Raw genomic sequence first — 18,170 nt, forward strand, 5'->3', positions numbered from 1 at the left:
TGCTCGATCAATGCCCGGATCGTCGCTCAAATTTGTCGGCGCAAATGTATCACCGCAAGCGTGAAGGATTGATTTCATGAAAATTTAGAGTTGCGGGATGAGGGAAAAAAATAGGGTGCAAATCAATAACAAAAAAAAATATAAAGTAAATAAATAAAAGGATAAGAGGAAATGCTTGTATTGAAGCTTAAAATGAATTTCGATCTAGAAAAGCCACACTGTTTCGCAGCACGGGGTGGTTCAAAAGAATAAAGCGAAAGGAACATGGCGGGTGCGATCATACTAGCACTAGTGCACCGGATCCCATCAGAACTCCGAAGTTAAGCGTGCTTGGGCGAGAGTAGTACTAGGATGGGTGACCCCCTGGGAAGTCCTCGAGTTGCAACCCTCTCTTTTTTGTTTCGAAATCCAAATTTCCTATTCGTTCTTTATCCTGTAGTAATTTAGCTCCGTCGGAACGATTGCTTTATATTTTGCTTCTTGTCGAAGCATGAAGGCGGGTCTGAAGGCGCGAGACAAATCAGGAACGGTATTGCTTGATCAAAGCCCGGATCGTTGCTCAAATTTGTCGGCGCAAATGTATCACCGCAAGCGTGAAGGATTGATTTCATGATAATTTAGAGTTGCGGGATGAGGGAAAAAAATAAGGTGCAAATCAATAACAAAAAAAATATAAAGTAAATAAATAAAAGGATAAGAGGAAAATGCTTGAATTGACGCTTAATATGAATTTCGGTCTAGAAAAGCCACACTGCTTCGCAGGACTGGGTAGTTTAAAGGAATAAAGCGAAAGGAAAATGGCGGGTGCGATCATACCAGCATTAATGCACCGGATCCCATCAGAACTCCGAAGTTAAGCGTGCTTAGGCGAGAGTAGTACTAGAATAGGTGACCCCCTGGGAAGTCCTCGTGTTGCACCCCTCTTTTTTTTGTTTCGAAATCCAAATTTCCTATTCGTTCTTTATCCTGTGGTAATTTAGCTCCGTCAGAACGATTGCTTTATATTTTGCTTCTTGTCGAAGCATGAAGGCGGGTCTAAAGGCGCGAGACAAATCAGGAACGGTATTGCTCGATCAAAGCCCGGATCGTCGCTCAAATTTGTCGGCGCAAATGTATCACCGCAAGCGTGAAGGATTGATTTCATGAAAATTTAGAGTTGCGGAATGAGGGAAAAAAATAGGGTGCAAATCAATAACAAAAAAAAATATAAAGTAAATAAGTAAAAGGATAAGAGGAAAATGCTTGAATTGAAGCTTAAAATGAATTTCGGTCTAGAAAAGCCACACTGTTTCGCAGCACGGGGTGGTTTAAAAGAATAAAGCGAAAGGAACATGGCGGGGGCGATCATACCAGCACTAATGCACCGGATCCCATCAGAACTCCGAAGTTAAGCGTGCTTGGGCGAGAGTAGTACTAGGATGCGTGACCCCCTGGGAAGTCCTCGAGTTGCACCCCTCTCTTTTTTGTTTCGAAATCGAAATTTCCTATTCGTTCTTTATCCTGTAGTAATTTAGCTCCGTCGGAAAGATTGCTTTATATTTTGCTTCTTGTCGAAGCATGAAGGCGGGTCTGAAGGCGCGATACAAATCAGTAACGGTACGGCTCGATCAAAGTTCGGATCGTCGCTCAAATTTGTCGGCGCAAATGTATCACCGCAAGCGTGAAGGATTGATTTCATGATAATTTAGAGTTGCGGGATGAGGGAAAAAAACAGGGTGCAAATCAATAACAAAAAAAAATATAAAGTAAATAAATAAAAGGATAAGAGAAAAATGCTTGAATTGACGCTTAAAATGAATTTCGGTCTAGAAAAGCCACACTGCTTCGCAGGACTGGGTAGTTTAAAGGAATAAAGCGAAAGGAAAATGGCGGGTGCGATCATACCAGCATTAATGCACCGGATCCCATCAGGACTCCGAAGTTAAGCGTGCTTAGGCGAGAGTAGTACTAGAATGGGTGACCCCCTGGGAAGTCCTCGTGTTGCACCCCTATTTTTTTTGTTTCGAAATCCAAATTTCCTATTCGTTCTTTATCCTGTAGTAATTTAGCTCCGTCGGAACGATTGCTTTATATTTTACTTCTTGTCGAAGCATGAAGGCGGGTCTGAAGGCGCGAGATAAATCAGGAACGGTATTGCTCGATCAATGCCCGGATCGTCGCTCAAATTTGTCGGCGCAAATGTATCACCGCAAGCGTGAAGGATTGATTTCATGATAATTTAGAGTTGCGGGATGAGGGAAAAAAATAGGGTGCAAATCAATAACAAAAAAAAATATAAAGTAAATAAATAAAAGGATAAGAGGAAAATGCTTGAATTGAAGCTTAAAATGAATTTCGGTCTAGAAAAGCCACACTGTTTCGCAGCACGGGGTGGTTTAAAAGAATAAAGCGAAAGGAACATGGCGGCGGCGATCATACCAGCACTAATGCACCGGATCCCATTAGAACTCCGAAGTTAAGCGTGCTTGGGCGAGAGTAGTACTAGGATGGGTGACTCCCTGGGAAGTCCTCGAGTTCCACCCCTCTCTTTTTTGTTTCGAAATCGAAATTTCCTATTCGTTCTTTATCCTGTAGTAATTTAGCTCCGTCGGAACGATTGCTTTATATTTTGTTTCGTGTCGAAGCATGAAGGCGGGTCTGAAGGCGCGAGAGAAATCAGTAACGGTACGGCTCGATCAAAGCCCGGATCGTCGCTCAAATTTGTCGGCGCAAATATATCACCGCAAGCGTGAAGGATTGATTTCATGATAATTTAGAGTTGCGGGATGAGGGAAAAAACAGGGTGCAAATCAATAACAAAAAAAAATATTAAATAAATAAATAAAAGGATAAGAGAAAAATGCTTGAATTGACGCTTAAAATGAATTTCGGTCTAGAAAAGCCACACTGTTTCGCAGGACGGGGTAGTTTAAAAGAATAAAGCGAAAGGAACATGGCGGGTGTGATCATACCAGCACTAGTGCACCGGATCCCATCAGAACTCCGAAGTTAAGCGTGCTTGGGCGAGAGTAGTACTAGGATGGGTGACCCCCTGGGAAGTCCTCGTGTTGCACCCCTCGCTTTTTTGTTTCGAAATCCAAATTTCCTATTCGTTCTTTATCCTGTAGTAATTTAGCTCCGTCGGAACGATTGCTTTATATTTTGCTTCTTGTCGAAGCATGAAGGCGGGTCTGAAGGCGCGAGACAAATCAGGAACGGTACGGCTCGATCAAAGCCCGTATCGTCGCTCAAATTTGTCGGCGCAAATGTATCACCGAAAGCGTGAAGGATTGATTTCATGATAATTTAGAGTTGCGGGATGAGGGAAAAAAATAAGGTGCAAATCAATAACAAAAAAAATATAAAGTAAATAAATAAAAGGATAAGAGGAAAATGCTTGTATTGACGCTTAAAATGAATTTCGGTCTAGAAAAGTCACACTGCTTTTCAGGACTGGGTAGTTTAAAGGAATAAAGCGAAAGGAAAATGGCGGGTGCGATCATACCAGCATTAATGCACCGGATCCCATCAGAACTCCGAAGTTAAGCGTGCTTAGGCGAGAGTAGTACTAGGATGGGTGACCCCCTGAGAAGTCCTCGTGTTGCACCCCTCTTTTTTTTGTTTCGAAATCCAAATTTCCTATTCGTTCTTTATCCTGTAGTAATTTAGCTCCGTCGGAACGATTGCTTTATATTTTGCTCCTTGTCGAAGCATGAAGGCGGGTCTGAAGGCGCGAGACAAATCAGGAACGGTATTGCTCGATCAAAGCCCGGATCGTCGCTCAAATTTGTCGGCGCAAATGTATCACCGCAAGCGTGAAGGATTGATTTCATGATAATTTAGAGTTGCGGAATGAGGGAAAAAAATAAGGTGCATATCAATAACAAAAAAAATGTAAATTAAATAAATAAAAGGATAAGAGGAAAATGCTTGAATCGAAGCTTAAAATGAATTTCGGTCTAGAAAAGCCACACTGTTTCGCAGCACGGGGTGGTTTAAAAAAATAAAGCGAAAGGAACATGGCGGGTGCGATCATACCAGCACTAATGCACCGGATCCCATCAGAACTCCGAAGTTAAGCGTGTTTGGGCGAGAATAGTACTAGGATGGGTGACCCCCTGGGAAGTCCTCGTGTTGCACCCCTCTTTTTTTTGTTTCGAAATCCAAATTTCCTATTCGTTCTTTATCCTGTAGTAATTTAGCTCCGTCGGAACGATTGCTTTATATTTTGCTTCTTGTCGAAGCATGAAGCGGGTCTGAAGGCGCGAGACAAATCAGGAACGGTATTGCTCGATCAAAGCCCGGATCGTCGCTCAAATTTGTCGGCGCAAATGTATCACCGCAAGCGTGAAGAATTGATTTCATGATAATTTAGAGTTGCGGGATGAGGGAAAAAAATAGGGTGCAAATCAATAACAAAAAGAAATATAAAGTAAATAAATAAAAGGATAAGAGGAAAATGCTTGTATTGACGCTTAAAATGAATTTCGGTCTAGAAAAGTCACACTGCTTTTCAGGACTGGGTAGTTTAAAGGAATAAAGCGAAAGGAAAATGGCGGGTGCGATCATACCAGCATTAATGCACCGGATCCCATCAGATCTCCGAAGTTAAGCGTGCTTAGGCGGAGAGTAGTATTAGGATGGGTGACCCCCTGGAGAAGTCCTCGTGTTGCACCCCTCTTTTTTTTGCTTTCGAAATCCAAATTTCCTAATTCGTTTCTTTATCCTGTTAGTAATTTAGCTCCGTCGGAACGGATTGCTTTATATTTTGCCTTCCTTGTCGAAGCATGAAGGGCGGGGTCTGAAGGCGCGAGAAAAATCAGGAACGGTATTGCTCGATCAAAGCCCGGATCGTCGCTAAATTTGTCGGCGCAAATGTATCACCGCAAGCGTGCAAGAATTGATTTCATTTTTGGATTAATTAGAGTTGCGGGATGAGGGAAAAAATAGGGCTGCAAATCATAACAAAAAGAAAATATTAAAGTAAATAAATAAAAGGATAAGAGGAAAAATGCTTGAATTTGACGCTTAAAATTGAATTTCGGTCTAGAAAAGCCACACTGCTTCGCAGGGACGGGGTATTTTTAAAAGGAATAAAGCGAAAGGAACATTGGCGGGCTGCGATCCATACAGCACTAAATGCACCGATCCATCAGAACTCCGAAGTTAAAGCGTGCTTAGGCGATGAGTAGTACTAGATGGGTGACCCCCTGGGGAAAGTCCTCGTGTTGCACCCCTCTTTTTTTTTGTTTCGAAATCCAAATTTCCTATTCGTTTTTTGTCCTGTAGTAATTTAGCTCCGTCGGAACGATTGCTTTATATTTTGCTTCTTGTCGAAGCATGAAGGCGGGTCTGAAGGCGCGAGACAAATCAGTAACGGTACGGCTCGATCAAAGCCCGGATCGTCGCTCAAATTTGTGGGCGCAAATTTATCACCGCAAGCGTGAAGGATTGATTTCATGATAATTTAGAGTTGCGGGATGAGGTAAAAAAACAGGGTGCAAATCAAGAACAAAAAAAAACATAAAGTAAATAAATAAAAGGATAAGAGAAAAATGCTTGAATTGACGTTTAAAATGAATTTCGGTCTAGAAAAGCCATACTGCTTCGCAGGACTGGGTAGTTTAAAGGAATAAAGCGAAAGGAAAATGGCGGGTGCGATCATACCAGCATTAATGCACCGGATCCCATCAGAACTCCGAAGTTAAGCGTGCTTAGGCGAGAGTAGTACTAGAATGGGTGACCCCCTGGGAAGTCCTCGTGTTGCACCCTCTTTTTTTTGTTTCGAAATCCAAATTTCCTATTCGTTCTTTATCCTGTAGTAATTTAGCTCCGTCGGAACGATTGCTTTATATTTTGCTCCTTGTCGAAGCATGAAGGCGGGTCTGAAGGCGCGAGACAAATCAGGAACGGTATTGCTCGATCAAAGCCCGGATCGTCGCTCAAATTTGTCGGCGCAAATGTATCACCGCAAGCGTGAAGGATTGATTTCATGATAATTTAGAGTTGCGGGATGAGGGAAAAAAATAAGGTGCAAATCAATAACAAAAAAAATATAAAGTAAATAAATAAAAGGATAAGAGGAAAATGCTTGAATTGACGCTTAATATGAATTTCGGTCTAGAAAAGCCACACTGCTTCGCAGGACTGGGTAGTTTAAAGGAATAAAGCGAAAGGAAAATGGCGGGTGCGATCATACCAGCATTAATGCACCGGATCCCATCAGAACTCCGAAGTTAAGCGTGCTTAGGCGAGAGTAGTACTAGAATAGGTGACCCCCTGGGAAGTCCTCGTGTTGCACCCCTCTTTTTTTTGTTTCGAAATCCAAATTTCCTATTCGTTCTTTATCCTGTGGTAATTTAGCACCGTCAGAACGATTGCTTTATATTTTGCTTCTTGTCGAAGCATGAAGGCGGGTCTAAAGGCGCGAGACAAATCAGGAACGGTATTGCTCGATCAAAGCCCGGATCGTCGCTCAAATTTGTCGGCGCAAATGTATCACCGCAAGCGTGAAGGATTGATTTCATGAAAATTTAGAGTTGCGGAATGAGGGAAAAAAATAGGGTGCAAATCAATAACAAAAAAAAATATAAAGTAAATAAGTAAAAGGATAAGAGGAAAATGCTTGAATTGAAGCTTAAAATGAATTTCGGTCTAGAAAAGCCACACTGTTTCGCAGCACGGGGTGGTTTAAAAGAATAAAGCGAAAGGAACATGGCGGGGGCGATCATACCAGCACTAATGCACCGGATCCCATTAGAACTCCGAAGTTAAGCGTGTTTGGGCGAGAGTAGTACTAGAATGCGTCCTGTGACCCCCTGGGAAGTCCTCAGTTTGCACCCTCTCTTTTTTGGTTCGAAGATCGAAATTTCCTATTCGTTCTTTATCTTGTAGTAATTTTAGCTCCGTCGGAAAAGACTTTGCTTTTATATTTTGCTTTCTTGTCGAAGCATTGAAGGCCGGGTCTGGAAAGGCGCGATACAAAAAATCAAGTAACGCGTACGGCTCGATCAAAGTTCGGGATCGTCGCTCAAATTTGTCGGTCGCAAATGGTATCACGCAAGCGTGAAGGATTTGATTTCATGAATAATTTAGAGTTCGGGATGAGGGAAAAAAACAGGGTGCAAATCAATAACAAAAAAAATATAAAGTAAATAAATAAAAGGATAAGAGAAAAATGCTTGAATTGACGTTTGAAATGAATTTCGGTCTAGAAAAGCCACACTGCTTCGCAGGACTGGGTAGTTTAAAGGAATAAAGCGAAAGGAAAATGGCGGGTGCGATCATACCAGCATTAATGCACCGGATCCCATCAGGACTCCGAAGTTAAGCGTGCTTAGGCGAGAGTAGTACTAGAATGGGTGACCCCCTGGGAAGTCCTCGTGTTGCACCCCTATTTTTTTTGTTTCGAAATCCAAATTTCCTATTCGTTCTTTATCCTGTAGTAATTTAGCTCCGTCGGAACGATTGCTTTATATTTTGCTTCTTGTCGAAGCATGAAGGAGGGTCTGAAGGCGCGAGACAAATCAGGAACGGTATTGCTCGATCAATGCCCGGATCGTCGCTCAAATTTGTCGGCGCAAATGTATCACCGCAAGCGTGAAGGATTGATTTCATGATAATTTAGAGTTCCGGGATGAGGGAAAAAAATAGGGTGCAAATCAATAACAAAAAAAAATATAAAGTAAATAAATAAAAGGATAAGAGGAAAATGCTTGAATTGAAGCTTAAAATGAATTTCGGTCTAGAAAAGCCACACTGTTTCGCAGCACGGGGTGGTTTAAAAGAATAAAGCGAAAGGAACATGGCGGCGGCGATCATACCAGCACTAATGCACCGGATCCCATTAGAACTCCGAAGTTAAGCGTGCTTGGGCGAGAGTAGTACTAGGATGGGTGACCCCTGGGAAGTCCTCGAGTTCCACCCCTCTCTTTTTTGTTTCGAAATCGAAATTTCCTATTCGTTCTTTATCCTGTAGTAATTTAGCTCCGTCGGAACGATTGCTTTATATTTTGTTTCGTGTCGAAGCATGAAGGCGGGTCTGAAGGCGCCAGAGAAATCAGTAACGGTACGGCTCGATCAAAGCCCGGATCGTCGCTCAAATTTGTCGGCGCAAATATATCACCGCAAGCGTGAAGGATTGATTTCATGATAATTTAGAGTTGCGGGATGAGGGAAAAAACAGGGTGCAAATCAATAACAAAAAAAAATATTAAATAAATAAATAAAAGGATAAGAGAAAAATGCTTGAATTGACGCTTAAAATGAATTTCGGTCTAGAAAAGCCACACTGTTTCGCAGGACGGGGTAGTTTAAAAGAATAAAGCGAAAGGAACATGGCGGGTGTGATCATACCAGCACTAGTGCACCGGATCCCATCAGAACTCCGAAGTTAAGCGTGCTTGGGCGAGAGATAGTACTGCGGATGGGTGACCCCCTGCGGAAGTCCTCGTGTTGCACCCCTCTCTTTTTTGATGGTTCGAAATCCAAATTGCCTATATCGTTCTTTATCCTGTAGCTAATTTAGCTCCGGTCGAGAACGATTGCTTTATATTTGCTTCTTGTCGAAGCATGAAGCGGGGTCTGAAGCGCGAGACAAATCAGGAACGGTTACGGCTCGATCAAAGCCCGTATCGTCGCCTCAAATTTTGTCGGCGCAAATGTATCACGAAAGCTGAAGGATTGATTTCATTGATAATTTAGAGTTGCGGAGAGGGAAAAAAATAAGGTGCAAATCAATAACAAAAAAAATATAAGTAAATAAATTAAAAGCGATAAGAGAAAAATGGCTTGAATTTTGACGTTTAAAATGAATCGGTCTAGAAAAGCCACACTGCTTCGCAGGACTGGGTAGTTTAAAGGAATAAAGCGAAAGGAACATGGCGGGTGCGATCATACCAGCACTAATGCACCGGATCCCATCAGAACTCCGAAGTTAAGCGTGCTTGGGCGAGAGTAGTACTAGGATGGGTGACCCCCTGGGAAGTCCTCGTGTTGCACCCCTCTCTTTTTTGTTTCGAAATCCAAATTTCCTATTCGTTCTTTATCCTGTAGTAATTTAGCTCCGTCGGAACGATTGCTTAATATTTTGCTTCTTGTCGAAGCGTGAAGGCGGGTCTGAAGGCGCGAGACAAATCAGGAACGGTACGCTCGATCAAAGCCCGGATCGTCGCTCAAATTTGTCGGCGCAAATGTATCACCGCAAGCGTGAAGGATTGATTTCATGATAATTTAGAGTTGCGGATGAGGGAAAAAAATAAGGTGCAAATCAATAACAAAAAAAATATAAAGTAAATAAATAAAAGGATAAGAGAAAAATGCTTGAATTGACGTTTAAAATTTCGTCTAGAAAAGCACACTGCTTCAGGACTGGGTAGTTTAAGGAATAAGCGAAAGGAAAATGGCATCAGACCAGCATGCACCGATCCCATTTAGAGTAGTACTAGCCCCCTGGAAGTCCTCGTGTTGCACCCCTGTTTCGAAATCGGTAGAAATTTAGCTCCGTCGGAACGATTGCGCTTCTGTCGAAGCATGAATCTGAAGGCGCGAGACAAATCAACGTAATCAAAGATCGTCGCTCAAATAAATGTATCACCGCAGCGTAAGGATTGATTTCATGATAATTTAGAGTTGCGGGATGAGGGAAAAAAATAAGGTGCAAATCAATAACAAAAAAAATATAAAGTAAATAAATAAAAGGATAAGAGGAAAATGCTTGTATTGACGCTTAAAATGAATTTCGGTCTAGAAAAGCCACACTGCTTTTCAGGACTGGGTAGTTTAAAGGAATAAAGCGAAAGGAAAATGGCGGGTGCGATCATACCAGCATTAATGCACCGGATCCCATCAGAACTCCGAAGTTAAGCGTGCTTAGGCGAGAGTAGTACTAGGATGGGTGACCCCCTGGGAAGTCCTCGTGTTGCACCCTCTTTTTTTTGTTTCGAAATCCAAATTTCCTATTCGTTCTTTATCCTGTAGTAATTTAGCTCCGTCGGAACGATTGCTTTATATTTTGCTTCTTGTCGAAGCATGAAGGCGGGTCTGAAGGCGCGAGACAAATCAGGAACGGTACGGCTCGATCAAAGCCCGGATCGTCGCTCAAATTTGTCGGCGCAAATGTATCACCGCAAGCGTGAAGGATTGATTTCATGATAATTTAGAGTTGCGGGATGAGGGAAAAAAATAAGGTGCAAATCAATAACAAAAAAAATATAAAGTAAATAAATAAAAGGATAAGAGGAAAATGCTTGTATTGACGCTTAAAATGAATTTCGGTCTAGAAAAGCCACACTGCTTTTCAGGACTGGGTAGTTTAAAGGAATAAAGCGAAAGGAAAATGGCGGGTGCGATCATACCAGCATTAATGCACCGGATCCCATCAGAACTCCGAAGTTAAGCGTGCTTAGGCGAGAGTAGTACTAGGATGGGTGACCCCCTGGGAAGTCCTCGTGTTGCACCCCTCTTTTTTTTGTTTCGAAATCCAAATTTCCTATTCGTTCTTTATCCTGTAGTAATTTAGCTCCGTCGGAACGATTGCTTTATATTTTGCTTCTTGTCGAAGCATGAAGGCGGGTCTGAAGGCGCGAGACAAATCAGGAACGGTACGGCTCGATCAAAGCCCGGATCGTCGCTCAAATTTGTCGGCGCAAATGTATCACCGCAAGCGTGAAGGATTGATTTCATGATAATTTAGAGTTGCGGGATGAGCGAAAAAAATAAGGTGCAAATCAATAACAAAAAAAATATAAAGTAAATAAATAAAAGGATAAGAGGAAAATGCTTGTATTGACGCTTAAAATGAATTTCGGTCTAGAAAAGCCACACTGCTTTTCAGGACTGGGTAGTTTAAAGGAATAAAGCGAAAGGAAAATGGCGGGTGTGATCATACCAGCATTAATGCACCGGATCCCATCAGAACTCCGAAGTTAAGCGTGCTTAGGCGAGAGTAGTACTAGGATGGGTGACCCCCTGGGAAGTCCTCGTGTTGCACTCTCATTTTTGTTTCGAAATCCAAATTTCCTATTCGTTCTTTATCCTGTAGTAATTTAGCTCCGTCGGAACAATTGCTTTATATTTTGCTTCTTGTCGAAGCATGAAGGCGGATCTGAAGGCGCGAGACAAATCAGGAACGGTACGGTTCGATCAAAGCCCGGATCGTCGCTCAAATTTGTGGGCGCAAATGTATCACCGCAAGCGTGAAGGATTGATTTCATGATAATTTAGAGTTGCGGAATGAGGGAAAAAAATAAGGTGCATATCAATAACAAAAAAAATGTAAATTAAATAAATAAAAGGATAAGAGGAAAATGCTTGAATCGAAGCTTAAAATGAATTTCGGTCTAGAAAAGCCACACTGTTTCGCAGCACGGGGTGGTTTAAAAGAATAAAGCGAAAGGAAAATGGCGGGTGCGATCATACCAGCACTAATGCACCGGATCCCATCAGAACTCCGAAGTTAAGCGTGTTTGGGCGAGAATAGTACTAGGATGGGTGACCCCCTGGGAAGTCCTCGTGTTGCACCCCTCTCTTTTTTGTTTCGAAATCCAAATTTCCTATTCGTTTTTTGTCCTGTAGTAATTTAGCTCCGTCGGAACGATTGCTTTATATTTTGCTTCTTGTCGAAGCATGAAGGCGGGTCTGAAGGCGCGAGACAAATCAGTAACGGTACGGCTCGATCAAAGCCCGGATCGTCGCTCAAATTTGTGGGCGCAAATTTATCACCGCAAGCGTGAAGGATTGATTTCATGATAATTTAGAGTTGCGGGATGAGGGAAAAAAACAGGGTGCAAATCAAGAACAAAAAAAAACATAAAGTAAATAAATAAAAGGATAAGAGAAAAATGCTTGAATTGACGTTTAAAATGAATTTCGGTCTAGAAAAGCCACACTGCTTCGCAGGACTGGGTAGTTTAAAGGAATAAAGCGAAAGGAAAATGGCGGGTGCGATCATACCAGCATTAATGCACCGGATCCCATCAGAACTCCGAAGTTAAGCGTGCTTAGGCGAGAGTAGTACTAGAATGGGTGACCCCCTGGGAAGTCCTCGTGTTGCACCCCTCTTTTTTTTGTTTCGAAATCGAAATTTCCTATTCGTTCTTTATCCTGTAGTAATTTAGCTCCGTCGGAACGATTGCTTTATATTTTGCTCCTTGTCGAAGCATGAAGGCGGGTCTGAAGGCGCGAGACAAATCAGGAACGGTACGCTCGATCAAAGCCCGGATCGTCGCTCAAATTTGTGGCGCAAATTTATCACCGCAAGCGTGAAGGATTTGATTTCATGATAATTTAGAGTTGCGGGATGAGGGAAAAAAATAAGGTGCAAATCAATAACAAAAAAAATATAAAGTAAATAAATAAAAGGATAAGAGAAAAATGCTTGAATTGACGTTTAAAATGAATTTCGGTCTAGAAAAGCCACACTGCTTCGCAGGACTGGGTAGTTTAAAGGAATAAAGCGAAAGGAAAATGGCGGGTGCGATCATACCAGCATTAATGCACCGGATCCCATCAGAACTCCGAAGTTAAGCGTGCTTAGGCGAGAGTAGTACTAGAATGGGTGACCCCCTGGGAAGTCCTCGTGTTGCACCCCTCTTTTTTTTGTTTCGAAATCCAAATTTCCTATTCGTTCTTTATCCTGTAGTAATTTAGCTCCGTCGGAACGATTGCTTTATATTTTGCTTCTTGTCGAAGCATGAAGGCGGGTCTGAAGGCGCGAGACAAATCAGGAACGGTATTGCTCGATCAAAGCCCGGATCGTCGCTCAAATTTGTCGGCGCAAATGTATCACCGCAAGCGTGAAGGATTGATTTCATGATAATTTAGAGTTGCGGGATGAGGGAAAAAAATAGGGTGCAAATCAATAACAAAAAAAATATAAAGTAAATAAATAAAAGGATAAGAGGAAAATGCTTGAATTGACGCTTAAAATGAATTTCGGTCTAGAAAAGCCACACTGCTTCGCAGGCACGGGGTAGTTTAAAAGAATAAAGCGAAAGGAACATGGCGGGTGCGATCATACCAGCACTAATGCACCGGATCCCATCAGAACTCCGAAGTTAAGCGTGCTTAGGCGAGAGTAGTACTAGAATGGGTGACCCCCTGGGAAGTCCTCGTGTTGCACCCCTCTTTTTTTTGTTTCGAAATCCAAATTTCCTATTCGTTCTTTATCCTGTAGTAATTTAGCTCCGTCGGAACGATTGCTTTATATTTTGCTTCTTGTCGAAGCATGAAGGCGGGTCTGAAGGCGCGAGACAAATCAGGAACGGTATTGCTCGATCAATGCCCGGATCGTCGCTCAAATTTGTCGGCGCAAATGTATCACCGCAAGCGTGAAGGATTGATTTCATGATAATTTAGAGTTCCGGGATGAGGGAAAAAAATAGGGTGCAAATCAATAACAAAAAAAAATATAAAGTAAATAAATAAAAGGATAAGAGGAAAATGCTTGAATTGAAGCTTAAAATGAATTTCGGTCTAGAAAAGCCACACTGTTTCGCAGCACGGGGTGGTTTAAAAGAATAAAGCGAAAGGAACATGGCGGCGGCGATCATACCAGCACTAATGCACCGGATCCCATTAGAACTCCGAAGTTAAGCGTGCTTGGGCGAGAGTAGTACTAGGATGGGTGACTCCCTGGGAAGTCCTCGAGTTCCACCCCTCTCTTTTTTGTTTCGAAATCGAAATTTCCTATTCGTTCTTTATCCTGTAGTAATTTAGCTCCGTCGGAACGATTGCTTTATATTTTGTTTCGTGTCGAAGCATGAAGGCGGGTCTGAAGGCGCGAGAGAAATCAGTAACGGTACGGCTCGATCAAAGCCCGGATCGTCGCTCAAATTTGTCGGCGCAAATATATCACCGCAAGCGTGAAGGATTGATTTCATGATAATTTAGAGTTGCGGGATGAGGGAAAAAACAGGGTGCAAATCAATAACAAAAAAAAATATTAAATAAATAAATAAAAGGATAAGAGAAAAATGCTTGAATTGACGCTTAAAATGAATTTCGGTCTAGAAAAGCCACACTGTTTCGCAGGACGGGGTAGTTTAAAAGAATAAAGCGAAAGGAACATGGCGGGTGTGATCATACCAGCACTAGTGCACCGGATCCCATCAGAACTCCGAAGTTAAGCGTGCTTGGGCGAGAGTAGTACTGGGATGGGTGACCCCCTGGGAAGTCCTCGTGTTGCACCCCTCTCTTTTTTGTTTCGAAATCCAAATTTCCTATTCGTTCTTTATCCTGTAGTAATTTAGCTCCGTCGGAACGATTGCTTTATATTTTGCTTCTTGTCGAAGCATGAAGGCGGGTCTGAAGGCGCGAGACAAATCAGGAACGGTACGGCTCGATCAAAGCCCGTATCGTCGCTCAAATTTGTCGGCGCAAATGTATCACCGAAAGCGTGAAGGATTGATTTCATGATAATTTAGAGTTGCGGGATGAGGGAAAAAATAAGGTGCAAATCAATAACAAAAAAAATATAAAGTAAATAAATAAAAGGATAAGAGGAAAATGCTTGTATTGACGCTTAAAATGAATTTCGGTCTAGAAAAGTCACACTGCTTTTCAGGACTGGGTAGTTTAAAGGAATAAAGCGAAAGGAAAATGGCGGGTGCGATCATACCAGCATTAATGCACCGGATCCCATCAGAACTCCGAAGTTAAGCGTGCTTAGGCGAGAGTAGTACTAGGATGGGTGACCCCCTGAGAAGTCCTCGTGTTGCACCCCTCTTTTTTTTGTTTCGAAATCCAAATTTCCTATTCGTTCTTTATCCTGTAGTAATTTAGCTCCGTCGGAACGATTGCTTTATATTTTGCTTCTTGTCGAAGCATGAAGGCGGGTCTGAAGGCGCGAGACAAATCAGGAACGGTACGGTTCGATCAAAGCCCGGATCGTCGCTCAAATTTGTGGGCGCAAATGTATCACCGCAAGCGTGAAGGATTGATTTCATGATAATTTAGAGTTGCGGAATGAGGGAAAAAAATAAGGTGCATATCAATAACAAAAAAAATGTAAATTAAATAAATAAAAGGATAAGAGGAAAATGCTTGAATCGAAGCTTAAAATGAATTTCGGTCTAGAAAAGCCACACTGTTTCGCAGCACGGGGTGGTTTAAAAGAATAAAGCGAAAGGAACATGGCGGGTGCGATCATACCAGCACTAATGCACCGGATCCCATCAGAACTCCGAAGTTAAGCGTGTTTGGGCGAGAATAGTACTAGGATGGGTGACCCCCTGGGAAGTCCTCGTGTTGCACCCCTCTCTTTTTTGTTTCGAAATCCAAATTTCCTATTCGTTTTTTGTCCTGTAGTAATTTAGCTCCGTCGGAACGATTGCTTTATATTTTGTTTCTTGTCGAAGCATGAAGGCGGGTCTGAAGGCGCGAGACAAATCAGTAACGGTACGGCTCGATCAAAGCCCGGATCGTCGCTCAAATTTGTGGGCGTAAATTTATCACCGCAAGCGTGAAGGATTGATTTCATGATAATTTAGAGTTGCGGTATGAGGGAAAAAAACAGGGTGCAAATCAAGAACAAAAAAAAACATAAAGTAAATAAATAAAAGGATAAGAGAAAAATGCTTGAATTGACGTTTAAAATGAATTTCGGTCTAGAAAAGCCACACTGCTTCGCAGGACTGGGTAGTTTAAAGGAATAAAGCGAAAGGAAAATGGCGGGTGCGATCATACCAGCATTAATGCACCGGATCCCATCAGAACTCCGAAGTTAAGCGTGCTTAGGCGAGAGTAGTACTAGAATGGGTGACCCCCTGGGAAGTCCTCGTGTTGCACCCCTCTTTTTTTTGTTTCGAAATCGAAATTTCCTATTCGTTCTTTATCCTGTAGTAATTTAGCTCCGTCGGAACGATTGCTTTATATTTTGCTCCTTGTCGAAGCATGAAGGCGGGTCTGAAGGCGCGAGACAAATCAGGAACGGTACGGCTCGATCAAAGCCCGGATCGTCGCTCAAATTTGTGGGCGCAAATTTATCACCGCAAGCGTGAAGGATTGATTTCATGATAATTTAGAGTTGCGGGATGAGGGAAAAAAATAAGGTGCAAATCAATAACAAAAAAAATATAAAGTAAATAAATAAAAGGATAAGAGAAAAATGCTTGAATTGACGTTTAAAATGAATTTCGGTCTAGAAAAGCCACACTGCTTTCGCAGGACTGGGTCGTTTTAAAAGGAATAAAGCGAAAGGAAATGGGCGGGTGCGAATCATACCAGCATTAATGGCACCGGATCCGCATCAGAACTCCGAAGTTAAGCGTGCTTAGGCGAGAGTAAGTACTAGAATGGGTGACCCCCTGGGAAGTTCCTCGGTGTTGCCACCCCTCTTTTTTTTGTTTCGAAATCGAATTTTCCTATTCGTTCTTTTATCCCTGTAGTAATTTAGCTCGTCGGAACGATTGCTTTATATTTTTGCTCCTGTCGAAGCCATGAAGCGGGTCTGAAGGCGCGAAGACAAATCAAGAACCGGTATTGCCTTCGATCAAAGCCCGGATCGTCGCTCAAATTTGTCGGCGCAAATGTAATGCACGCGCAAGCGTGAAGGATTATTTCATGATATTTAGAGTTGCGGGAATGACGGGAAAAAAATAAGGTGCAAATCAATAACAAAACAAATTAAAGTTAAATAATAAAAGGAATAAGAGAAAATGCTTGAATTGACGTTTAAAATGAATTTTTCGGTCTAGAAAGCCACACTGCATTTCGCAGGACTGGGTACGTTTAAAGGAATAAAGCGAAAGGAAAATGGGGGTGCGATCATACCAGCATTAATGCACGCGGAATCCCTCAGAACTCCGAAGTTAAGCGTGCTTAGGCGAGAAGTAGTACTAGATATGGGTGACCCCTGGGAAGTCCTCGTGTTGCCCCCTCTTTTTTTTTGTTTCGAAATCGAAATTTCCTACTCATTCTTTATCCTGTAGTAATTTAGCTCCGTCGGAACGATTGCTTTATATTTTGCTTCTTGTCGAAGCATGAAGCGGGTCTGAAGGCGCGAGACAAATCAGGAACGGTATTGCTCGATCAAAGCCCGGATCGTCGCTCAAATTTGTCGGCGCAAATGTATCACCGCAAGCGTGAAGGATTGATTTCATGATAATTTAGAGTTGCGGGATGAGGGAAAAAAATAAGGTGCAAATCAATAACAAAAAAAATATAAAGTAAATAAATAAAAGGATAAGAGAAAAATGCTTGAATTGACGTTTAAAATGAATTTCGGTCTAGAAAAGCCACACTGCTTCGCAGGACTGGGTAGTTTAAAGGAATAAAGCGAAAGGAAAATGGCGGGTGCGATCATACCAGCATTAATGCACCGGATCCCATCAGAACTCCGAAGTTAAGCGTGCTTAGGCGAGAGTAGTACTAGAATGGGTGACCCCCTGGGAAGTCCTCGTGTTGCACCCCTCTTTTTTTTGTTTCGAAATCGAAATTTCCTATTCATTCTTTATCCTGTAGTAATTTAGCTCCGTCGGAACGATTGCTTTATATTTTGCTTCTTGTCGAAGCATGAAGGCGGGTCTGAAGGCGCGAGACAAATCAGGAACGGTACGGCTCGATCAAAGCCCGTATCGTCGCTCAAATTTGTCGGCGCAAATGTATCACCGCAAGCGTGAAGGATTGATTTCATGATAATTTAGAGTTGCGGGATGAGGGAAAAAAATAAGGTGCAAATCAATAACAAAAAAAATATAAAGTAAATAAATAAAAGGATAAGAGGAAAATTCTTGTATTGACGCTTAAAATGAATTTCGGTCTAGAAAAGTCACACTGCTTTTCAGGACTGGGTAGTTTAAAGGAATAAAGCGAAAGGAAAATGGCGGGTGCGATCATACCAGCATTAATGCACCGGATCCCATCAGAACTCCGAAGTTAAGCGTGCTTAGGCGAGAGTAGTACTAGGATGGGTGACCCCCTGAGAAGTCCTCGTGTTGCACCCCTCTTTTTTTTGTTTCGAAATCCAAATTTCCTATTCGTTCTTTATCCTGTAGTAATTTAGCTCCGTCGGAACGATTGCTTTGTATTTTGCTTCTTGTCGAAGCATGAAGCGGGTCTGAAGGCGCGAGACAAATCAGGAACGGTATTGCTCGATCAAAGCCCGGATCGTCGCTCAAATTTGTCGGCGCAAATGTATCACCGCAAGCGTGAAGGATTGATTTCATGATAATTTAGAGTTGCGGGATGAGGGA

The 18,170-nt window shown here is 42.3% G+C and overlaps 29 non-coding genes and 3 pseudogenes across 29 annotated transcripts; all 32 read left to right on the forward strand.

Annotated features, from left to right (window-relative positions):
* The first annotated feature begins 269 nt into the window (after positions 1 to 269).
* On the forward strand, positions 270 to 388 carry LOC113754985. Its single transcript, XR_003465497.1, has one exon. It is a non-coding gene; the product is annotated as a 5S ribosomal RNA (ribosomal RNA).
* A 414-nt stretch (positions 389 to 802) lies between these two features.
* Positions 803 to 921, forward strand: LOC113754986. Its single transcript, XR_003465498.1, has one exon. It is a non-coding gene; the product is annotated as a 5S ribosomal RNA (ribosomal RNA).
* A 415-nt stretch (positions 922 to 1,336) lies between these two features.
* On the forward strand, positions 1,337 to 1,455 carry LOC113754992. Its single transcript, XR_003465504.1, has one exon. It is a non-coding gene; the product is annotated as a 5S ribosomal RNA (ribosomal RNA).
* Positions 1,456 to 1,870: 415 nt separating this feature from the next.
* LOC113754983 lies at positions 1,871 to 1,989 on the forward strand. The gene has a single exon (XR_003465495.1). It is a non-coding gene; the product is annotated as a 5S ribosomal RNA (ribosomal RNA).
* A 415-nt stretch (positions 1,990 to 2,404) lies between these two features.
* Positions 2,405 to 2,522, forward strand: LOC113755001. Its single transcript, XR_003465512.1, has one exon. It is a non-coding gene; the product is annotated as a 5S ribosomal RNA (ribosomal RNA).
* A 415-nt stretch (positions 2,523 to 2,937) lies between these two features.
* On the forward strand, positions 2,938 to 3,056 carry LOC113754999. Its single transcript, XR_003465510.1, has one exon. It is a non-coding gene; the product is annotated as a 5S ribosomal RNA (ribosomal RNA).
* A 414-nt stretch (positions 3,057 to 3,470) lies between these two features.
* LOC113755037 lies at positions 3,471 to 3,589 on the forward strand. The gene has a single exon (XR_003465540.1). It is a non-coding gene; the product is annotated as a 5S ribosomal RNA (ribosomal RNA).
* A 414-nt stretch (positions 3,590 to 4,003) lies between these two features.
* On the forward strand, positions 4,004 to 4,122 carry LOC113755024. The gene has a single exon (XR_003465528.1). It is a non-coding gene; the product is annotated as a 5S ribosomal RNA (ribosomal RNA).
* Positions 4,123 to 4,536: 414 nt separating this feature from the next.
* Positions 4,537 to 4,657, forward strand: LOC113755004. Its single transcript, XR_003465515.1, has one exon. It is a non-coding gene; the product is annotated as a 5S ribosomal RNA (ribosomal RNA).
* Positions 4,658 to 5,632: 975 nt separating this feature from the next.
* On the forward strand, positions 5,633 to 5,751 carry LOC113755062. The gene has a single exon (XR_003465563.1). It is a non-coding gene; the product is annotated as a 5S ribosomal RNA (ribosomal RNA).
* Positions 5,752 to 6,164: 413 nt separating this feature from the next.
* LOC113754988 lies at positions 6,165 to 6,283 on the forward strand. Its single transcript, XR_003465500.1, has one exon. It is a non-coding gene; the product is annotated as a 5S ribosomal RNA (ribosomal RNA).
* Positions 6,284 to 6,698: 415 nt separating this feature from the next.
* LOC113755008 lies at positions 6,699 to 6,822 on the forward strand (annotated as a pseudogene).
* Positions 6,823 to 7,254: 432 nt separating this feature from the next.
* LOC113754984 lies at positions 7,255 to 7,373 on the forward strand. The gene has a single exon (XR_003465496.1). It is a non-coding gene; the product is annotated as a 5S ribosomal RNA (ribosomal RNA).
* Positions 7,374 to 7,788: 415 nt separating this feature from the next.
* On the forward strand, positions 7,789 to 7,905 carry LOC113755003. The gene has a single exon (XR_003465514.1). It is a non-coding gene; the product is annotated as a 5S ribosomal RNA (ribosomal RNA).
* A 415-nt stretch (positions 7,906 to 8,320) lies between these two features.
* LOC113755005 lies at positions 8,321 to 8,442 on the forward strand. Its single transcript, XR_003465516.1, has one exon. It is a non-coding gene; the product is annotated as a 5S ribosomal RNA (ribosomal RNA).
* Positions 8,443 to 8,863: 421 nt separating this feature from the next.
* LOC113755022 lies at positions 8,864 to 8,982 on the forward strand. The gene has a single exon (XR_003465526.1). It is a non-coding gene; the product is annotated as a 5S ribosomal RNA (ribosomal RNA).
* An 806-nt stretch (positions 8,983 to 9,788) lies between these two features.
* On the forward strand, positions 9,789 to 9,907 carry LOC113755033. Its single transcript, XR_003465536.1, has one exon. It is a non-coding gene; the product is annotated as a 5S ribosomal RNA (ribosomal RNA).
* A 413-nt stretch (positions 9,908 to 10,320) lies between these two features.
* LOC113755030 lies at positions 10,321 to 10,439 on the forward strand. The gene has a single exon (XR_003465533.1). It is a non-coding gene; the product is annotated as a 5S ribosomal RNA (ribosomal RNA).
* A 414-nt stretch (positions 10,440 to 10,853) lies between these two features.
* LOC113754972 lies at positions 10,854 to 10,972 on the forward strand. Its single transcript, XR_003465485.1, has one exon. It is a non-coding gene; the product is annotated as a 5S ribosomal RNA (ribosomal RNA).
* A 411-nt stretch (positions 10,973 to 11,383) lies between these two features.
* LOC113755025 lies at positions 11,384 to 11,502 on the forward strand. Its single transcript, XR_003465529.1, has one exon. It is a non-coding gene; the product is annotated as a 5S ribosomal RNA (ribosomal RNA).
* Positions 11,503 to 11,917: 415 nt separating this feature from the next.
* LOC113755051 lies at positions 11,918 to 12,036 on the forward strand. The gene has a single exon (XR_003465553.1). It is a non-coding gene; the product is annotated as a 5S ribosomal RNA (ribosomal RNA).
* A 413-nt stretch (positions 12,037 to 12,449) lies between these two features.
* Positions 12,450 to 12,568, forward strand: LOC113755052. The gene has a single exon (XR_003465554.1). It is a non-coding gene; the product is annotated as a 5S ribosomal RNA (ribosomal RNA).
* Positions 12,569 to 12,983: 415 nt separating this feature from the next.
* Positions 12,984 to 13,102, forward strand: LOC113755028. The gene has a single exon (XR_003465531.1). It is a non-coding gene; the product is annotated as a 5S ribosomal RNA (ribosomal RNA).
* Positions 13,103 to 13,517: 415 nt separating this feature from the next.
* LOC113755002 lies at positions 13,518 to 13,635 on the forward strand. Its single transcript, XR_003465513.1, has one exon. It is a non-coding gene; the product is annotated as a 5S ribosomal RNA (ribosomal RNA).
* A 415-nt stretch (positions 13,636 to 14,050) lies between these two features.
* On the forward strand, positions 14,051 to 14,169 carry LOC113755011. The gene has a single exon (XR_003465519.1). It is a non-coding gene; the product is annotated as a 5S ribosomal RNA (ribosomal RNA).
* Positions 14,170 to 14,582: 413 nt separating this feature from the next.
* Positions 14,583 to 14,701, forward strand: LOC113755038. Its single transcript, XR_003465541.1, has one exon. It is a non-coding gene; the product is annotated as a 5S ribosomal RNA (ribosomal RNA).
* A 414-nt stretch (positions 14,702 to 15,115) lies between these two features.
* LOC113755027 lies at positions 15,116 to 15,234 on the forward strand. Its single transcript, XR_003465530.1, has one exon. It is a non-coding gene; the product is annotated as a 5S ribosomal RNA (ribosomal RNA).
* A 415-nt stretch (positions 15,235 to 15,649) lies between these two features.
* LOC113755053 lies at positions 15,650 to 15,768 on the forward strand. The gene has a single exon (XR_003465555.1). It is a non-coding gene; the product is annotated as a 5S ribosomal RNA (ribosomal RNA).
* Positions 15,769 to 16,186: 418 nt separating this feature from the next.
* On the forward strand, positions 16,187 to 16,310 carry LOC113755009 (annotated as a pseudogene).
* A 425-nt stretch (positions 16,311 to 16,735) lies between these two features.
* LOC113755014 lies at positions 16,736 to 16,856 on the forward strand (annotated as a pseudogene).
* A 413-nt stretch (positions 16,857 to 17,269) lies between these two features.
* Positions 17,270 to 17,388, forward strand: LOC113755054. The gene has a single exon (XR_003465556.1). It is a non-coding gene; the product is annotated as a 5S ribosomal RNA (ribosomal RNA).
* A 414-nt stretch (positions 17,389 to 17,802) lies between these two features.
* Positions 17,803 to 17,921, forward strand: LOC113755039. The gene has a single exon (XR_003465542.1). It is a non-coding gene; the product is annotated as a 5S ribosomal RNA (ribosomal RNA).
* The last annotated feature ends 249 nt before the right edge of the window (positions 17,922 to 18,170 follow it).

The sequence above is a fragment of the Coffea eugenioides genome, unplaced genomic scaffold (assembly GCF_003713205.1).
Source record: "Coffea eugenioides isolate CCC68of unplaced genomic scaffold, Ceug_1.0 ScVebR1_1162;HRSCAF=1970, whole genome shotgun sequence".
Classification (NCBI taxonomy): domain Eukaryota; kingdom Viridiplantae; phylum Streptophyta; class Magnoliopsida; order Gentianales; family Rubiaceae; genus Coffea; species Coffea eugenioides.